The 21,391-nt window shown below is 40.8% G+C and overlaps 1 protein-coding gene across 1 annotated transcript in view; it reads right to left on the minus strand.

Moving 5' to 3' along the window:
- The window catches only part of ATP13A4 (ATPase 13A4), a 153,299-nt gene that overhangs the window by 118,078 nt on the left and 13,830 nt on the right, over positions 1-21,391 (minus strand). The window lies entirely within an intron of this gene.

A 21,391-nucleotide genomic window follows, 5' to 3' on the forward strand; every position in this document is an offset into this window, starting at 1 on the left:
TTCAAGCCTTTGAGCACCTTGCTACCCTGTGCCAAGCACCGTGCCAGGTGTTTAGATGTGTCGTCTTATTTAAGTCTCCCAAGCATCCCTGTGTTTTCCACCAAGTGAGATAATTATCCTCATTTCATACATGGTGAGACTCAGCTTAGAGTGGCGGAATGGGATGACCTGCCCGAGGCCACACAGCTAGAATGTCCCACTGCTAAGACTCCAACCCAGGTCTGTCAGCCGGCTAGCCGACGGCAGTACCAAGAGATTCCCTTGGCTGGCATCAGCAGACACAGGAGAGGGAGAGAAAAGAACCAGGCCTTGAGATCTGAGTCAGGATTGGGTGAAAGTATTTGGCCATAAGAGGATTAACAAGCAAAGGCTAGGCTGCCCTTGGGAGTTCGGGGTAGAGTTGTGCCTTCCCACGTTCTTTCCTCATTCAGTAACAAAATTTTATGTCAAGGGGAAAAACACCAGAGGGACTATTTGGTTTACTTCAACTCATTCTACTGAGCACTGATGCATCATGAGAGGATATTATTAGACCCCAGAGGATACATACAAGAGTCTCACCTCTAATAAATGTATACTCTAGACAGACGCCTTCCTTCCAAGGAAATTCTGAGATAGAATAGAAAACGGCCCCTGAAGTTTATGGTCTTAGTCCCACAGCTTTATCCCACAAAGTCATGGGTATACTTTATACTGGTTATGATGGCTACAATTGAGAGGTGGTAGAGTGTCCTGGTTAAAAGCACATTCTCTGGACCAAGACTCTTTGGGTTCAGAGACTAGCTCTGCCACTTACTGGGCGTGTGATTTTTCAGTACATTGTCTAACCTCTGTATCCCTGTTTGTCTTCCATAAAATGGGATAGTAATACTACCCACGGGACAGGGTTGTTGTCCTGTGTAAGCGTTTCCTACGGCTGTTGCTGCTATTGCTTGATCACGTGTCCCTGAAATAGACCTGAAATTCTATCCCTCAGTTTATTGGCAGTTAAGTACAAGAATTCCTAGTGTCAACAGTTCTGCTCTTGCTAGAATTGTCTCTTAGGATAACAAGAGAGCTGGAACATAAAACTTCTATCAACTTCTCTATCTCACCTGATAAAGATTACATTGCCAGGAAAGGTTCTGTGATGCTTGGCTGAAGGTTGCTTTTGTGTGTAAACATTAGGTTCCTTTCTATTATTAGCAACACATACAGGTGCTGACTGGCTTTCTTAGGCATTGTCCAAATTTGGCATAACCGATAAAATGTTCTCATTAACTCAGAAATGATCTCTTAACTAATTTTGCAAAGTAGAATGTAGATTCTGACATGAATACTCTTCTGCTCCAAGCTCAAGCGATTGCTGTCCAGATGCCAAGCCTGGAATGGCTCTGTCCCCTCATCACACTGGCAGCAATGTTCTCTTAGTCCCACGCAGAGCAGTGTCCCAGTCTTCATTGCCTTACTTGTCTTGAGTCCAGCTACCGTTCTTTCCCATGTGCTTTTCCTGTTTCAACACTTTGGCACAGATCAACTTCTACCTTCCGACCCAGCCATTTTTTCATCTTTTTAAAATATTATATTTAAAAGTGTCCTTATATTGCCAGTCAGTTGAGCCCCATGTAATATGCCTGAGTTACTCTGTTCTACAACAAAAACCTCATTACCACGCTTTCTTTTATGGGCTATGCAGTGAGGGCTGTCTATAGTTTCCAACGTGTCTTTGTGATTACTGTCAAGATAAAGTAAACAGAAATTATCTTAATTCTCCATTAAGAAAACCAAAGTTCAAAGTTACTATAATATCCTTAATAGTAATAATAGTGATTATTAACAACAGATTATTGATAACAGTGCTAGCAGCTAACATTTATTGGGCACTTAATAGCCTTTCACTAAGCATATGATACATATTCTCCCATTTAGTTGAAAAATATTAAATTAGTTTCCCAAGCCACAAAGCTCATAACTAACTCAAAACTGGGCCTCCAGTCTAGACCTCTGCAGCACGTGGAAGATGATGTGGGCTGGCCATTTCTACTCCTATGCTCTTCTCTATTCTTTTATTTCCATTCAATTTAACAAATGTTTGTTACATGTCCACCAAATGGCAGGCATGTGCCACTGAATTGTACTAAGTTGAAGTGAATTGCATTGCAGGGACTATTAACAGATATTGGGTTTAAAATTGCAAAAATCAGCACAGTGCTGTTACTATCATCCCATAGCAATTCCCTTCCTACATTTATGGAGTACCTTCTATGTCCCTGGGTATGCTGGAGGGAACTGTCCTTGCTACCCTGCACTCCATCCATTCTTACCTCCCACAGAAAGGGATCAGTTAGGAAAAAAAAAAAAAAAAAAGGACTATTGGGAAAATGTCAAAAGAATATTACACAAATAGTCAAGTTCATGGCAGGCTATGTGCATTATGGATTGGCACACTGTCCCTTTCTTTATCACTTCCCTACCCACACATTCTTCTTCCTCTGTCCATGGGCATCCAGATCCTTTGCATCTTTAAGGGCTTAAACTTTGGTCCAAGTGTCCAGGCCTTGTCTCCTGCAGAGCTTCTATGCTCAAGAAGCCAAATTCTGCTCCTCGGAGCAATGTTTTAAACCATCTCAACTAACAGAACCTTCTCAGTATCTGTAGACTCTCTCCTCAAAGAAATACACACTTACACACAAACATCTTCATGGATATTTAGGGAGGATCCCACGGCCTAGAAAAGGTCCTGCTCTAGAGGTTTCATGAGATCGAATCAAGGCTTGTCTTCCAGAGTTTACCCTCAGTACTTGAACTTAGGGCCTGACACCAAGTAAGCACTTAACGAATGTAGAAGTATGAAGACACAAGTGGGTGGAAATGCAGGTGAGGTGTCCACTGGAGCAAGCGCCAGAGGGCAATGTCACCGCCTAGGGGCCTATTAGTCCTGAGAGTGGTTCTCAGCCTTCCAGTCCCAGAAACTACCAGCAGAACCATCTTTCACAGGGAATATTCCATTTAAGCAGATCTCAGAGACTGGGATTAACAAGAGAGAGAGAGATGTATGCTGCTGTCATACTAACCAGACAAATACATGGGTTGGTATGAAGAGTGCATTCTCTCCCCAGTGACACCATCTCCACCGTCATGACTGACCTGCTAACAGAGCCATGTGCAAGCATAGTACTTAAAACAGGCTCTGGAGTCTTCTTTGACCATCTCCCACCCTGACTGGCACATGTCTTTTTTAAACACATTAATTCTTTTAATCGAAGTACAGTCCAATCTTTTTGGCCTAGAAGTCAGTTTGTCTCTTTAAGAAAATGTTGCATTTCTCTATAGGCTTCGTTAAATATTTGAAAAGCTTTAAAGTTTCCATTTTTTGAAGTTTACTACCCTGAAGATAATCTCTTTTCCCTTATTTCTGAATTTGGGGTGTTAAGAGAATCCCTCACTGTTATTTCCAGGCCCTACACCCAACTGTTTTAAAGGAATGCGTTTAAATGGATTTACCTTGCTGCTTGCCACACCCCAACATCTATTAAAATTCCTGCCTCTGTACAGTTTCTTCTTTGCCACTCTTTAGTACTAAAGGAAGTTTTTCTAAGTTTCTTCGAAGTTAATTTGACTACTAGATTCAGGTGAAAACTTCTCAACATGAATGACCTAATCTAGAAATCTTAAACTGGAGGCTCAAAAGGAATGTCCTGCAGACTCGTTTCTTGTTTACTTGTTAAGAATTTCTAAAAACTTTAAATTGGTCCCCCAGTTATTTTCACATAAAAATTATGATTTCTACTTTTTTCTTAAAATAAATTAAAATGGTGACAATATTGTTCCCACATTCTTGCACTGCAATAATCAGTTGGAAAGCAAAAAAAAAAAAAAAATGTATCATATAACCCAGGAAATAACCCAGACGCCATCCAGTGAGTGAGACGTACTATGGTGTGTCCACACAATGAGATTTAATACAGCACTTCAAACGGTTGAGCTCCAGCAACACACATCAATATGGATGACTCTTAGTAATGGAATAGGAAGTGAAGAAAGTCAGTGCAAAGAATTGTAATAGCATTATAACCTTTTTATAAAGTTGAAAACAACTAGTATTTCAATTATTTGGGGGATATATCTAGATAAAAGAAAACCATACAGGAAGGGAAGCGAGGGAATGATGAACACATGATTTAGTACAGTGGCTGCCTCTGCTGGGGAAAGGCAGAGGAATGAGAGGCCACACCGTTACATGCAGATGACTGTCCAATCCTAGCTTTTGTTTGTGGTGATGGGTTCAGCACATTATTATAAAGAACTAATTAAGTAGCTAACCAAATTAATGCAACACAACATGGGCAAATAATATGAGTACATCATGAACCAAAGATTATGGACAATCTAACTGTGAGCACCTCAAGTCTTAGGGGAAAAAAAGAAAAAAGAACCAGCCAGAGCAAGTACCAGACGCCCCCTCTAAATGAGCAGGTGCCCTCTTACTGTCTGTGGTTCCTGCCTTGCTTTCTTTTATCCCCAACACTGAGGCTATATGTTAGGTTCCATCGCACATCTCATGCCAGACCTGCTCACTGGAGCTGCAGCCTCACCCTGTAAGCTAGTGGTTCTCAACCAAGGGAGAGTTTGTCTCCCAGGGAACGTTTGGTAATGTCTGGAGATATTTTTTGGTCACTCAATTCTCAATTGGGTGAGTTACTTCTGGCATCTGGTGGGCAGAGGCAGGAATGCTGCTAAGCACCCTACAATGCAGAGGACATTCCCCTACCTCCAAAAAATTATCTGGCCCAAAGTAGTGCCAAGATTGATAAAACCTGCTTAGGCATTATTGTTTCCTCCCACCTAAACTAGGCAGATCTCTAGGTCCTAGTGCCTAGGATGACATCTTCGGCACCCAAAGAACTACAATATTTTGATTTTGAAACCCATGGTAAAAGAGGATTGACACTTAATACTAAATGACCAACAAAGTAGGTAGTGGTTGCAATGTAGCCCAACAAATCATTTCACAGATAAGGAAACTGGGGAACTAAGAGAGAAAGCAGATTGCACATGTGATCTATCACCTGCCTTCCTCTCCTACTTCATCTTGGACTACTCTCCCTCTGTATCACACTGTACCAGCCATGAGGACTCCTTCCATTTTGTTGAATTCACCAAGCCCTTCCCATGGCTTGCTATTTCTCATTCTTTCAGTCTCCTTTAAATAGTTGCTTTTCAGAGAGGTCTCAGCCAACCACCCTATGTAATTTAGCCCCTAATCTCATATGCCTTTTATAATACTTTTGTAGAATTTTCACAATTTGAAATTTGTATTTTTTTTTTTGGAGATGGAGTCTTGCTCTGACTCTGTCACCCAGGCTGGAGTGCAGTGGCGCAATCTCAGCTCACTGCAGCCTCTACCTCCTGGGTTCCAGTGATTCTCCTGCCTCAGCCTCCTGAGTAGCTGGGATTACAGGTGCTCGCCACTGTGCCGGCTAATTTTTGTGTTTTTAGTAGAGATAGGGTTTCATCATGTTGGCCAGGCTGGTCTCGAACTCCCGACCTCAGGTGATCCGCCCGCCTCACCCTCCCAAAGTGCTGGGATTACAGGCGTGAACCCCTGCGCCTGGCCTGCAATTTCTATTTTTTGCTTGCTTTTCTGTTTCCTCCTTTCCGCTCCCCTACAACTAGGCTTTAATTAATGTCATAGTAGGATCAATTCAAGTTTTTTCTTCCAATGTTGTTTACCCAGCATCACATACATTATCCGCATGTAGTGGGCACTCAATAAATATTTGCTGAATCAATCAATATATAAATGAGTGGCTATATTAAAGGAAAGAAGAAAGGAAGGAGGCAAAGGTAGGAAAGGGAGGGAAGGAGGCAAAGGTAGGAAAGGGAGGGAAGGAGGCAAAGGTAGGAAAGGGAGGGAAGGAGGCAAAGGTAGGAAAGGGAGGAAGGAGGCAAAGGTAGGAAAGGGAGAAGGAGGCAAAGGTAGGAAAGGAGGGAAGGAGGCAAAGGTAGGAAAGGGAGGGAAGAGGCAAAGGTAGGAAAGGGAGGGAAGGAGGCAAAGGTAGGAAGGGAGGGAAGGAGGCAAAGGTAGGAAAGGGAGGGAAGGAGGCAAAGGTAGGAAAGGGAGGGAAGGAGGCAAAGGTAGGAAAGGGAGGGAAGGAGGCAAAGGTAGGAAAGGGAGGGAAGGAGGCAAAGGTAGGAAAGGGAGGGAAGGAGGCAAGGTAGGAAAGGGAGGAAGGAGGCAAAGGTAGAAAGGGAGGAAGGAGGCAAAGGTAGGAAAGGAGGGAAGGAGGCAAAGGTAGGAAAGGAGGGAAGGAGGCAAAGGTAGGAAAGGGAGGGAGGAGGCAAAGGTAGGAAAGGGAGGAAGGAGGCAAAGGTAGGAAAGGGAGGGAAGGAGGCAAAGGTAGGAAAGGGAGGGAAGGAGGCAAAGGTAGGAAAGGGAGGGAAGGAGGCAAAGGTAGGAAAGGGAGGGAAGGAGGGATGAAGGGCAAGAGAGAAGCAGTGAAGGGAAATTAATAAACCCGTACTCTCCTTGTTCCTAGCCCAAGAAATTTAACTGTATTCTCTCCTTGGACACTAAAAATAAAATCAGTCCACTGAGGGGAGGAAGGAGAAAACACAGCAACTCTCAGATGCTGCTCTGTGCCTTTGGTCATTAGGAAATGTTAAATTAGTCACACCATTTGCATTACATCAAGTTAATCTCTAAGTCTATGTTTCTTGAATGAGTGCTAGGATTTTTCCTTTTTCTTTCTCTTTTTAGTCTGTCTCCAAGAGTTCAAAAGATGCTAAAGGTTGAGTTTTACATCTCTCTGTCTTCAACAGAGCCAAACCAAGGGCCTGCCCTGGAAGGGACAAACTGGTTAGATATCTGCTCTCCAGACTCCTGCTCTAGACCAAAAAATGTGTTCACAATCACTTGAGTGTGAATTGTGCTGACTTCCCAGTCTTGCACATTACTTTGCAAAAATATATATATATATTATTATTATTATTAACAATAAAAAATAATAAAATCCAACAATGACTACTGGCGTGCAGCTGAGGCCCATTTTCCATTAACAACGTTTACATCCATTCAGTGGTTACTGGAGGGGCCCTTGAGGGGATCCTGAGGGATGAAGTGAACTGGCCATAGCTGGCAGATAGTTGGGATGATAGTTAATCAAATTCTCTTCCCAGCTTTGGAATGTCACTTCTCTCTCATTCCCAGCTTTGGAATATCACCTCTCTGGTCATTGACTCCCAGTTTCTCTTGCCACACTTTCTTTCTCATAATTGCTATGGGAAACAATAGAATGACACCTGGCCCAGGTGTCAGGCTCAAGAACCAGGGCACTGTTTGTTAACATGCTTCTGTGCTGCACCTCCAGCAAGAAGTCTTTAAAGTATCTTTGCATCAGTTTTCAATTCAAATTGCCTACTATGTCTAAGACAATGGGTAAGGTATGTCTGCGAGACATAAATCTTCCCCCTCAAGGAGCTGACAGAAGAGATGATGAATTTTAAAATAACTATAATTAAGGGCAAAAAATATTAAATGCCATATGAAAAGCACAAGGGAAAAATCAGTTTCAAATGATGAAGATCGCCCACTGAGACAATTAATAGGAAAAACTTTCCAAAAGAATAATAATTTGTAATCGACTTGGAGAGAATTGGTAGAATTTTGATAGTTAGGAAAGGAGAGTAGGAAAGGCACTCCAAGTGGAGGAATTAGCCTTGAGCAAAGGTAGACTATACAAGGAATATATTTAAGGACAAAATGTCAGGATAATGCCTTACAGGAGTTCAATGTACTCTAATGCTACAATTAACCTAATCGTGTATGGTTAGACAATACAACTTTGGTTGGGACTTTGGGATTCTAAGATGTGTATGCTACTCTAGCTATGGCTTTTGGAAACCAAGTTTGCTGAACCCTTAAAAACTGCACCTCCAGCCAAGCGCGGTGGCTCATGCCTGTAATCCCAGCATTTTGGGAGGCCGAGGCGGGCAGATCACCTGAGGTCAGGAGTTTGAGACCAGCCTGGCCAACATGGTGAAACCCCATCTCTACTAAAAATACAAAAATTAGCTGGGTGTGGTGGCTCACACCTGTAATCCCAGCCACTTGGGAGGCTGAGGAAGGAGAATGGCGTGAACCCAGGAGGCAGGGGTTGCAGTGAGCTGAGATGGTGCCACTGCACTCCAGCCTGGGCCACAGAGCGAGACTCCATGTAAAAAATAATAATAATAAAATAGAAAAATAGAAAAAAAAACTGCACCTCCATCTTTCCCCCTCCACAATCAGCAGGTGGATCCCTCATAATTACCCTAAAGTTAGCATTTACAGAGAGCGTTAGCAACAGAGGCCACTGCCTATGGCCATTGCAGCTGAACAGCAGTCTAATTATGGAAGTAGGCTCAACAGATGTGTTTGGAGCTTTAGTTTCCTTTGACTAATCAGGGTTCCTTTTCTCAGCCCAGTATGCTGTCAGCTACTGCCTATGGAAACTCCTCCTTGTCACACAGATTGGTTGACAGAAAAGCAACTTATCCCACCGTCAGCTGCAGGCAGGAAGGTAAGACCCTGCCCTGTGGATAACTGCCCACACAGACTTGGGTTGAAGTTCATGAAAACTTACATTTTATGTAAATACTAACTTTGTATTATGTTCCAGTCACCCTAAATATATATTTTGCCATATGCTGCTTTAATTCTCACAATCCTTTAAGGAAGGTAGTATCAGCCATGGATCAGAATAATGAAGGTAAGGTTTGGGGAGGTTAAGAAATGTACCCACAGTCACCCAGCCGGTTGGTAAGAGAGCCAGGTCCTTCTTATTTAAAATTCTTTTCACCCAACAAGGCTGCCTGTCACGAAGACACTCCCTCCTCCTCCTTAGCTCTCTGATATTCTCATCTGGCAGGTGTCACAAGTGACAGTGCATGAACACTTGTTGATTGTCCACATTTGAGCTAATGGATGTGCTGCCCAGACAGGTTCATAGGTTCCCCTTAAACAGGTTTTCACAAGCTTAAAACCATAGAGTAAGAGAAAATAGGCAAGAGGGACTCCACCCAATAGCCAGACAGTGGTTTCTACAGGCATCCTCCTAATCTTTTGGTCTGGTAATCTCGGGCAAGAGGGATTTTCTAGGCTCTCATGTGATGAGGAAATTAAAACTTCTCTTTCTGATGATGTCTTTAGTATAATAATAAATAAATATTTTGTCTTTGTCTCCAGTTTCTGGCATAGAGCAACTGAAACCCTTGGAATGTTCTGAATAACAGGAGTGTATTTTGTTATTCAAAATGAGCCCCTTTCAGCCAGGTGGGGTGGCTCACGCCTGTAATCCCAGCACTTTGGGAGGCAGAGGCAGGTGGATCCCCTGAGGTCAGGAGTTTGAGATCAGCCTGGCCAACATGAAGAAACCTCGTCTCTACTAAAAATTCCAAAAATTAGCCAGGCATAGTGGCAGGTGCCTGTAATCCCAGCTACTCAGGCAGCTGAGACAGGAGAATCACTTGAACCTGGGAAGTGGAGGTTGCAGTGAGCCAAGATCGCGCCATTGTACTCTAGCCTGGGCAACAAGAGTGAAACGCCATCTCAAAAAAAAAAAAAAAAAAAATCAAAATGACCCCCTTTCAACCATATTCAAGTTCATGCTAATGAGGTGACCTTCAGGATGGGGGCTGGTGGTCAGAGGAATCAACCATATCTTTAGATCACTGGAACTTTCGGTTTCACCCCCTGACCTCTAGGGAAAGGAAAAGGGCTAGAGACTGAGTTCCATTGCCAATGGCCAATAATTTAATCAATTATGCGTGGGGAAAGCTCCATAAAATCCCCTTAATGATGGTATTCACAGAGCTTCAGAGTTGACAAACACAACTATTTACCAGGAGGGTAGTGTGTACTCTCCCTCCATGAGGACAAAAGCTCCTGTGCCCGAGAGTCTTCCAGACCTCACCCTACGTAGTGCTTCATCTGGTTATTCATTTGTGTCCTTCATAATAAGCCAATAATGGTAAGTGCTGTGGTTTGGATGTGGTTTGTCTCCACCAAAACTCACCTTGAAATCTGACCTCCAATATAGCTGTGTTGGGAGGTGGAACCTAGTGGTGGAGGTCTGGTGCAAGGGAGCAGATCCATTACGAATAGATTAATGCCCTCTCAGAGGGATGAGTTCTCTCCCTCATTAGTTCCCACAAGAGTGGGTTGTTAAAAAAGAAACTAGCTTCCTCAGTTTCTCTTTCTTGCTTCTTCTCTTGCCATGATCTTTTTTTCTCACACAGACTTCCCTTCTGCATTCCATCACCAGTCAAAGCAGCATGAAGCCCTCCCCAAATGTGGCTGCCAACTGTGAACTTTTCAGTCACCAGAATCATGAGCCAAATAAACCTCTTTTCTTTATAAAGTACTCAGCTTCAGATATCCTATTATAGCAATATGAAATGAACTAAGACAATGAGTAAAGTGTTTTCCAAAGTTCTAACAAATCATTGAACCTGAAAGGGTGGGGGTATGGGAACCTCCCGACTTAATAGCCAAATTAGACAGAAGTGTGGGTAACCTGGGAACCCATACTTGTGACTGGCATCTGAATGAGGACAGTCTTGTGGGACTGAGCCCTTAAACCTATGGAGACTGACACTAACGCTGAGTAGTTAATGGCAGATTAAATTAAATTGTAGGACACCCATCTGGTGTCCAGAGAGCTGGAGAACTGGTTGGTGTCAGGAAGAGAAAAACTTCACATATTTAGTATCAGAAGTATCGTGAATTAAAAACAGCTCAAAATCTGAGAGGTGTAAGACAGTAACAGCATACAGAGGTCAGTATCTGGGAATACCACCCTGTCTAGGCAGCCTATTTACTGCACAGTGTAAAGACTCAAGCCAGGGTAGCACAGGAGAAAGTCAACATATTTAAAGACAAAGCACTTGAGTTCAAATCCTGGTTCTGCCACTTATTAATTTTATTATCTACAAGTCACTGCCATATCTAAAAAATAAGAATACTAATGCCTACCTCACAAAACTGTTATGAGAATGAAATGGGATAACAGTTGTAAAACAGTTATTCAAATATAAGTTGTTATTATTATGGGGGAAATTAGACTTCAGACTGATTAATAACCTCTCAGTGATAGCCAGACGTGTTTGGCTCTTCCATATAAGTCAGATCTCAGCCTCCCTGACCACGTAGTCTCAAATAGCTACCCAGTCACTCGCTAGCACATCACCCTATTTTAGATCTATATGAGCCCTTACCTCTATCTGATTTTTTCTTATTTGTTTGTGTTTTTGCGATCTGTTAGAATGTAAGCTTCAAAAGAGCAGAACAGCTTCAGTTTGTCTTGTTGATTGCTGAATCCCTGGCACATAGTAGGCCAACAAATATTTTCTGAGTGAATGAATGGCTCAGATTTTATAGTAAGGATTCCATCTAAGGAAGAATATAAGAATTAGATTACATTGTTATTATTTTAAAATTCTTTGTTATTTTACTTTAAAGAGATGGGCTTCAGTTAGAGAGGGCTCCAGGGAAACCTCTGGAATGATAGCAATGTCCTGTCTTCTGACTTAGACAATGACCATACAGGTTTCACTTCATTATTAAATAGGATGAGTATACTTTTTGCACATTTTTGTGGCACTTCAAAAAAATGCTATGTACTCTCAAATGATTGAGATCCACTTTTACTTATAGAGATCACATCAATGCTTGTCGGTCATACGAGTCGTTGGACCCGTAGCAATAACTCTTAAGACATCAAGAGTTGCACCCCACAGCATTGCAACCACTGGTATAGGAAAAAGCAAAAAAGCAAAGGCTGGGATTTAATCTAAACTCCGCTGCTGTTAAATAATCCCTTTCCCCTGTGATATGGTTTGGCTCTGTGTCTCCGCCCAAATCTCATCTAGAATTGTAATCACCACAAGTGGAGGGAGGGACCTGGTGGGAGGTGATTGGATCATGAAGACAGTTTCCCTTATGCTATCTTGTGATAGTGAGGATAGTGAGTGAGTTATCACAAGATCTGATGGTTTAAAAGTGTGGCACTTCATTGTTCAATTCCCACCTATGAGTGAGAACATGCGGTGTTTGGTTTTCTGTTCTTGCAATAGTTTGCTGAGAATGATGGTTTCCTAGAACTTAAAGTATAATTAAAAAAAAAAAAAAAGTGTGGCACTTCCTGACTGGGTGCAGTGGCTCATGCCTGTAATCCCAGCACTTTAGGGGGCCAGATCAACTGAGGTCAGGAGTTCAAGACTAGTCTGGGCAATGTGGTGAAACCCCATCTCTACTGAAAATACAAAAATTAGCTGGGCATGGTGGCACATGCCTGTAATCCCAGCTACTTGGGAAGCTGAGGCATAAGAATCACTTGAGCCTAGGAGGCAGAGGTTGCAGTGAGCTGAGATCGTGACACTGCACTCCAGCCTGGGCAACAGAGTGAGGCTCCATATCAAAAAAAAGGCACTTGCCCTCCCCCATGCCCCGCCTTCCTGCTGCCATGTTAGGACGTGCCTTGCTTCCCCTTCACCTTCCATCACAATTGTAAGTTTCCCAAGGCCTCCCTGACCATGTGGAGCTGTGAGTCAATTAAATCTCTTTTCTTTATAAATTATCCAGTCTCGGGAAGTTGTGTATAGCAGTGTGAAATTGGACTAATACACCCTGTCTGGGCCTGTCTGTCCATCTGTAAGAGAGAGGGTTGAATTATATGATCTCTTGAGTCGCTCTCTACAGGTATTTCTCTACAGAACTACCTGCAGTTCTTGTAGCAATAGGAACCTTCTGAACATCACACATGTCACAGCTTGCAACCCCCTTACAGATGCATATCTAAGGTCATAACTCTCGTCCATTGAGATGCCTGCCTTCACTTCAAAGCTGTCCATGTCGTTCTCACTCAGGATTCAATATTCCTTTAAAGAAAAATAAAAAATGGTTTCTGTTGCACCATTTGTGCAAATTGGTGCATGTTGTGCAGACTACCTGCTCAAGAACTGTCAGAGTGTCCTCTGAGAGAAGGAGCATGTCACATGCAAGAACCTCCATGCTTGGCCCCAGGAATGGGAGCTGGCCTGCCACCCTGTGACTCTGGCTCCTGTGCCATATTGATCAACTGAGCATCAGAATTATCCAGTGTGTGAAGACTATTTGATTCATTTCTATGAGTGTATTTAGATTCAAGCACAGCCTTGTGGAAGGTTTCTTGAAATTCTTAAGATGGCACCATCAAGCCATGATGCATGACTCAGGTTTTAACTGACAGAAAAGGGGCCCTGGATACGCTAGAGAATTTCAAGCCAATGGACAGAAGTGGAAATGGTGACATTAGAATATGTAAAGAGGAAATGAATGACTTGATAAGAATGGAAAATTGTTTGGGAGAATAGTGGGGCATAAGGAAGACCATAATTTCTACCTTTTTCAAATACCCTGGGATGCCATACCCAGCTGATGTAGGGGAAATTCAAGACATTAAATGCTGGGCAAGATAATTATAATGTTATCTCAGGGGGATTTTTTAAAGCTTTTATTACTACAGAAGCAATGCATGCACATTTTACAAATCAGAAAATAAAAATACAAATAAAAACTTTATATTACCACACCCAGAGATCACCACAATTAACAACTCATTGAATATAATTTTTCTTCTACCAAAATGAAACCATGCCATACATGTTATTTTACAATCTGCTTTTTTATTCAATGGTCTCCATTTTTCCAGGTCAGAGAGTTTTTAGCTCTTCTAATACTCAAACCATATTCAAATATCACCAATGGATCTACCGATATCCTCTACAACTGGCCTTTAAAAATTGACTTGGCAGGGCCGGGCACGGTGGTTCACACCTGCAATCCCAGCACTTTGGGAGGCTGAGGCAGGCGGATCATGAGGTCAGGAGATTGAGACCATCCTGGCTAACATGGTGAAACCCTGTCTCTACTAAAAATACAAAAATTAGACAGGCGTGGTGGCACATGCCTGTAATCCCAGCTACTCAGGAGGCTGAGGCAGGAGAATCGCTTGAACCCAGGATGCGGAGGTTGCAGTGAGCCGAGATCACGCCACTGCAATCCAGCCTGGGAAACAGAGCAAGACTCCATTTCAAAAAAAAAAAATTGACTTGGCATTATTCTATTATTCTACTTCCTAAACTAGATGTTAATTAGTGTGTTCAACTTATAATTATCCATTAAGTTGTACATAAATATTTTACATACTTTTATATAGGCATACCATATAATATTAATATATACACTATATATAACATATAACAAGAATGTATTTCACAACAAAAGAAAGGGGTGAAATATCAGACATCTCATATAATTATCACTGAACTTTTGCCATTTGTTCTAATCCAGCTCCTTCCCTTTTTCATGATGATGATTTATGGAAGGGTCAGTCATCATTGTGCAAGAGTGCTGATACACTAATAACGGCACTTCCCACCAATTGCAGATGTTACACAAAAACAAGAGCGCTGCTTTCTTTTCATGATTTGTTTATTCATTTGTTTGTTTAGGAATCATTATATTTATCCCACAGAGGAATGGTCATAGTAGCCAAATTTTTTGTTTATAAGGAGCTTTATTTTTGTTTTGTTACTTTGCATTCTAATAAAAATTTAGTTATAATTTTACGTCAATTTAAGTTTGGCTCTAAACCAAACAAGAGATTTCCTTAGCACAGTGCTTTGAAATCTTTTTCATATAATAGCACCCATAGAAAAATCTGCTCAGTGCTGATTAGGCAAATGCTCAGTACTCTGTTTGAAGCGGGAAGGGACCCATATCTTAACTCTCCTATAAGCACTCCAGGGCCACCCATGGCACCCCAGTTGGGTTGTTCTTCCTTATCCTGAATTTGTAGCAACAAAATACCTTTCCCTTCTCTCATTTTCCTCAGTTTAGTCAGTGTCAAATTGGGCAAAGTGGCACCTAAAATGAGTATGTCCTATGACTACTCACCATTCCTAGGGAAGCTTGCCCTCTGCTTTCTCACCCCTGTGCCTTTATCCAAGTGGGGTTTTTTGTTTGTTTGTTTTTGCTTTTATTTTTGTTTCTCAAATCCTGTCTCAACCTCATTGCTTTTTCTCCTAGGGAAAAAAAATTTTAGCAATCTTTAAAAGTACTACTCAAATGTAACTTTGTGAAACCTCCTCAGTCAGAACCGGTTACAGGTTCAAAACCAAACTCATTACCTGCACCCTCCTCTGTGTCTGAATTACCATCAGCACCACAGTTACACATCCAGTGGTACAATTCAGAAATCTGGACATTCCCTTTAATATTCTCCCCATGTTCCTTGTGCTCACTTCAGCAGCACATATAATATTCTCCTCACATTCCCTGAACAGCTGATGAGTCCAAGGTCTATTGATTGTCTTCTAGATATTTCTCAAATTGGTTTCCTTTGCTCCATCCATAATACCTGTATTCCTGTATTCTCAGCGGAATCACTGCAAGAGTCAATGGGTTCAGTTCCATCTCTGCCTGAGGTTGTCCACACTTCTGCGGAGTGATCTTCCCAAAACAGACATCTGATTTCACTTACCTACTAGTCACCAGCTGTCCTGGTTTGCCTGAGGGTTTGGGTTTCTCAGGATGTTGCGATTTCAATGCTAATGTCCAGGAAGTTCAGGCAAACCAGGATGGTTAGGCGCATACTTAAAATCTTACATCTCTTTAGAACAGCACGTAAAGTTCTTCCTAATCTTCCCTACAATATCTTTTCAGCCTCAACTCTCTGTTCTCCTCGTCCCACCCCACCACACACTTATATACACCCTGCACTCCAGCTTTGCCAAGGTACATTCAGTTCCCCAAATGGAATGTGCTTTGTCTCTTTACATCTCAGTACCTTTGTACATTGTCTCCTTTGCCTTATCTGGAATTGTTGTTAAACTTCTATTCATCCATCAAGATTCCTTTCAGTTAGCACTTTTTCAATGAAGCCGTCCAGGAGTGGGTCGTAGCTTCTTCTATGTTCTCACAGCACCTTGCATATACTGGTGTCAAACCACTAGCCCATTGAACCCTGTCCCCACCAGATACTGAGACATAGAACTGTTCTTTGTGTACTAATACCTAGCACAGGGACTTGAACACAATAAGGGCTCAATAAGTGAGGGAGGGAGGCAGGGAGGGAAGGAAGGAATGAAGGGAGGGGAAGGAAGGAGGAAGGAAGGAAGGAAGGAAGGAATAGAGGGATGGAGGGAAGGAAGGGGAAGGAAGGAAGGAAAGAAGGAAGGAAGAAGGGAAAGGAAGGAAGGGAAGGAAGGAAGGAAGGAAGAAGGAAGGAAGGAAGGAAGGAAGGGAGGAAGGAAGGAAGGAAGGAAGGAAAATGTTGATAGAATTCACCCAGATCACTTTGTCTTCTGTGTAACATTTGTGGTTGAGTTAGCTGAATTAAATGTATGCTTCTCCCACTAGAATGTGAGCTCCTTGAGGCAGAAACAGAGTTGTATCTACTTTGTATCTCAACAGCATCCAGGCTGCAGGGACTCATTATATTTGCTCAATTGACAGGGTTTGGCTATTGTCTAAAGCTGAGAAAAGATGGATGACATGAAGGTCTTTGCTGGGGCATATGTCAAGAGGCGTTGCATGGATGTACAAATGTGCGTAGTCCAAATGTGTTCAGAGCTACTCCTTACTGGGTGTGACTGCCATGTATTTACCTTTACAGCAGTTACTGTTTCTCTTGGGGGAAACCTCCTTATTGGTAACTGAAAAGTCAAGAGTGTAAAAAGCTGGAGTCTCCCACATAAACTAAGCCCTGGAAACAGTTGAAACAGCTTTACCCACTAGGTAATGAGTTATCTGGCCATTATGAGAAAATAATTCCTTGCTCAATGATCATATAGCCCCTATTTCCAATCCATAATAAATATTTATACGGATGTGCCTCAAGGTGAGACTGCCAACCATATGCATCAGAATCACAGGGGCACTTGTTAAAAGCAGATTCCTGAGTCATCACCCCAAATTTCTGAGGGTCAGGCCAGAGGACCAGGGCATTGCCAGCTCAGTGTGTCAGCTGATGCTTATCACAATGGCATTTAGGAACTGCCGACTGATACAGAAAAGGAGACTACTATTCATACAGGTAACGCTTCTTCTTTCAAATAGCTAATGTAAAAATTAAATAGTGTTTTATGTAAAGTGCTTACATAATGCCTGACAAATGGCACCTGTTCGGTACTTATTAGGCAATGCTATTCCTATACTTTGAGTTCCCTGGGGACAATATGTCTTTTTCCTCTTTCTATTCACTGTGGCATTTTAGCATCTAGTATGCAAACTTACAGATAATAGGCCCCCAACAAACTGAATTACACCAAACTTTGATTGATGTTGAACAAGCTTGAAGGGAAAGCTAAAAACAAGATGCCATTTTTATGTACTAAATTGGTCAAGATCTTTGGCAAGTGCTGAAAGCTGACCAGAGGGCAGTTACAAGGGCATTCTTGTACAAAATTGATAGAATCATTCATAAAGTGGCACAGACTTTCTGGAAAGCAGTTCAGCACATTTACCATCAAGAGCCTTAAAAGTGTTCATACTTTTTGATGCAGTAATGCAATTATTACTTCTAGGAATCTATCTTAAGAAAATAATCTGAAATGAAAATTCTGTAGACATTTTTATATAAAAGAGTAAATCATAAACATGCATCAGAACAAACTCAACTGTCTGACACCAAGGGAGTAGTTAAGTAAATCATGACAGCTTCTCAAAATGGAATAGTATTCAACCAACAAATTAATGTTAATAAATTTTAATGGCATAAGGAAATACTGTGTCAAGGTGAACAAAGGCATTTATAGTTTGAGTCCAATCACGTAGAAAAAAAGTGTATAAGAAAAAACTTGAAGAAAATATTCCAAATATTAACAATGATAGAACCATGAGTAATGTTTATTTATTTCCTGATACTTTTCTGTGCTTTAAAAATTTTACAAATAAAAATAAAGAAATATTTTTAAATAAGGTAAAAAAGAAAAATGTTTTTGGTATCTCTCAGCACTTTGAGAGGCCAAGAGGGAAGATTGCTTGAGGCCAACAGTTCAAGAGCAGCCTGGGCTAAATAGCAAGACCTCATCTCTCAAATATATACATTTTTTAAGTAAATAAATAAATAAGATTTCTACTCTGGAAACAAGTAGTAGACTTACTTTTTCCAATTTCTTTCAATGACTTCAACTGAAATCCATGGAATTTATATAGAAAACAAACATAAGAAGGCTTAGAACAGTAGAAAGAAGGCAGACAGGCCAGAGATTCTAGGAATTAAGAAATGAATGATATATTTTGCCAGCATATGTTGCTCTAAAAAATTAAAAATTAAAAAAGCAATGAATGACATAGTGGAAAGTTTCCTGAATTTTTGTTCTGTTTCATACATCCCAGGCTTGGAGCAGAAGAAGTTGGCCATCCAGAAACAGAAGTACACCAAAAAAAAAGAAAGAAACCAAACACCACACAAAAAGCCGACTCTCTCTAGCCAAAAGTCCAGAAAAGGGACGGCTGAATAAGACAGAAAACTTTAAGACAATAACCACTCGCCTGTAGGTAAACACCACAGAAAAAGCATGACCTGGTCCCACCTAACCAGCAAAGACCAAATGGGGTGCCTAAACTTCCATCCTCACCAGACTGTAATGAGGTCCTTCAACCTCCCTGCAGGGATAGTGTTAGCGAAGGTCAAGTAGAAAGCTGGGACTTTCATCCCTACCAAATGGCAATGAACACCCTACTCCCTGTGGTATCAGTGGAGACCACGTGGAGTCTGGGCCTCTACCCCAACCAGCATTAACAAGACTCCTCTCCATCTCCATGCTGGAAGGGATGTTGTCAGAGGAAGCTCAGTAGAGAGTCAGAACTTTCCTAACTACTCTTTTTCATTTAATTAGTGGAAACCATCGGGGGAACATTAGTGAGGCATTCCTAATTCTTAAAGCTAGAGAGGTACTGGTGGAAAACCAATGGAAAGTTTGAACTCCTACCTTTATCCACCAGTAATAAGGACCCCTTGTCATCTTCAAGTATTAATGGAGGTTGAGTAGGCCACCTGGACTTCTACCAACTGGGAGTAATGAGGCAGTGCCATATTCTTCCCTGATTGAAGTGATGTCAACAGAAGCTAACGATGACATTAAGTTTTAAATAAGATTCATAACACAAAACCCCAAAGTTTCAAGTTTTGTTTAAAATTACTCGTATGTCAATAACCAGGAAGATCTCAAACTGAAAGAAAAAAGGCAATCAATAGATGCCAACACCAAGGTAACAGAGAGATGTAGAATTATCTGATAAGGATTTTAAAGCAGCCATTATAAAACTACTATAACAATTACATGCACACTTAAATGAAAAAAAAAAAGAATATCTCAGAAAAGTAATAGAAGATATGTAAAACCAAAAGAACATGTTAGAACTAAATAATACACTACTTGAAATTTTAAAACTCAGTGAATGGACTCAATAGTGAAATAGAGGGAAAGAGAAAACAACCAGTAAAATGAAAAATAGAACAAAAATAGTTCTCCAAAATGAACAACAGAGATAAAGTAGCCTTTAAAAATTTAAACAGCACCTCAGAGATCTGTGAGACTATGACAAGAGATCTGATTATCATGTCATTGGAATCCTAGAAGGAGAGGGGAGAGAGGAAATGACTAAAAAACTTAAAGAAATAATGGCTGAAAACATCTCAAATTTGGTAAAGTCCTAAACCTACAAATTTGAGATGAGTCAACCCCAAACAGAACAAACCTAAAGAAATCTACAAAAAGAAGTATAATAGTCAAACCCGTAAAAAATAAAGACAAAAAAAATGTTAAAAGCAGCCAAAGAGTGATGATACCTACCTATATGGAGAAAAACAGTTTGAATGACTGCAGATTTCTCATTGAAAACCATGAAGGCTAGAAGGAAGTGGCATGACACATTCAGAGTGCTGAAAGAAAACCGTCAATGCAGAATCCCATATCTGGTGAAAATATCCTTCAGAAATGAAGCGAAATGAAGACATTCTCAGATGAAGGAAAACTTTAAAAAAATTTGTTGCCAGCACACCAACCAAATAAGAGAAGAAACCTTGGAATATCAAGAAGAAAGAGAGAACATAATAAACAAAATGAAAATTAATACAATAGGCTTTTCTTTTCCTCTTATGTTTCCTAAATTATGTTTGAAGCAAAAATTATAACACTATTGGGCATGGTTCTAAATATATGCAGAACATTGAAGGCAATTATATAATAAAGGAGAGTAAAATGATAAAAAGGTTGTTAAGTTTCCTAAACTTCCTCAATCTTGTAAAGAGATAACACTAGTAAACTGTGATAAGTTATGTGTATATAAAATTTAATACTTGGAGTAACCACCAAAATAGCAATACAAAAAGATTCACTAAAAAACACTATACAAATATCAAAATGGAATTCTAAAAACTGTTCAAGTAACTCAGAGGAAGAAAAGAAAAAGAAAACACAGGGAAAAATAACAGAGCAAACACTAAAAAAAAAATAAAATTGTAGACATAATGCCTAACATATCACATTCAGTGTAAGTGGAGTAAGTATATCAATTAAAAGACAGTGATCATCGCTGTGGATTTAAATATATGATTCAACTGTATGCTGACTGTAAGAAATTTACTTCAAATATAACAATTTAGGCAGGTTGAAATTAAAAGATGTAAAAAGGTGTATCAGCTAAACATTAGTCGAGAGAAAAAAGGAGTGGCCATATTATCAGATAAATGGACTTCAGAGTAAAGAAATTTACCAGAAACAGAGACGGGCATTACATAACATTAAAAAGTTTTAATCCAACAAGAAAATATGGAAATCCTAAGTGTGTATGCACCAACAAGTCCGTGAGCAAATATGTTTATATATAGATATAGATATACATAATAGATATATATATACATGTATGTATATATCTATCTATGAATACATAGATATGTATATCTATATATATGTGTGTGTGTATATATATACCAAAAACTGCTAGAACTGAAAGGAGAAATTGGCAAATCCATTTATTATTATCTTTTTTTTTTGAGACAGCGTCTCACTCTGTCTCACGTCCAGGCTGGAGTGCAATGGTGCAATCTCAGCTCACTGCAACCTCTGCCTCCCAGGTTCAATCGATTGCCCTGCCTCAGCCTCCTGAACAGTTGGAACTACAGGTGCCTGCCACCATGCCTGGCCAATTTTTGTATTTTTAGTAGAGATGGGGTTTCCCCATGTTAGCTAGGATGATTTCGAACTCCTGACCACAAGTGATCCACCTGCCTCAGCCTCCCAAAGTGCTGGAATTACAGGTATGAGCCACCACACCCAGCTGAAAGCCAAAGACGTCAACATCCCTCTCTCAATAATTCATAGA

Source organism: Trachypithecus francoisi, unplaced genomic scaffold (genome assembly GCF_009764315.1).
Source record: "Trachypithecus francoisi isolate TF-2019V2 unplaced genomic scaffold, Tfra_2.0 Lachesis_group0, whole genome shotgun sequence".
NCBI classification, from domain to species: domain Eukaryota; kingdom Metazoa; phylum Chordata; class Mammalia; order Primates; family Cercopithecidae; genus Trachypithecus; species Trachypithecus francoisi.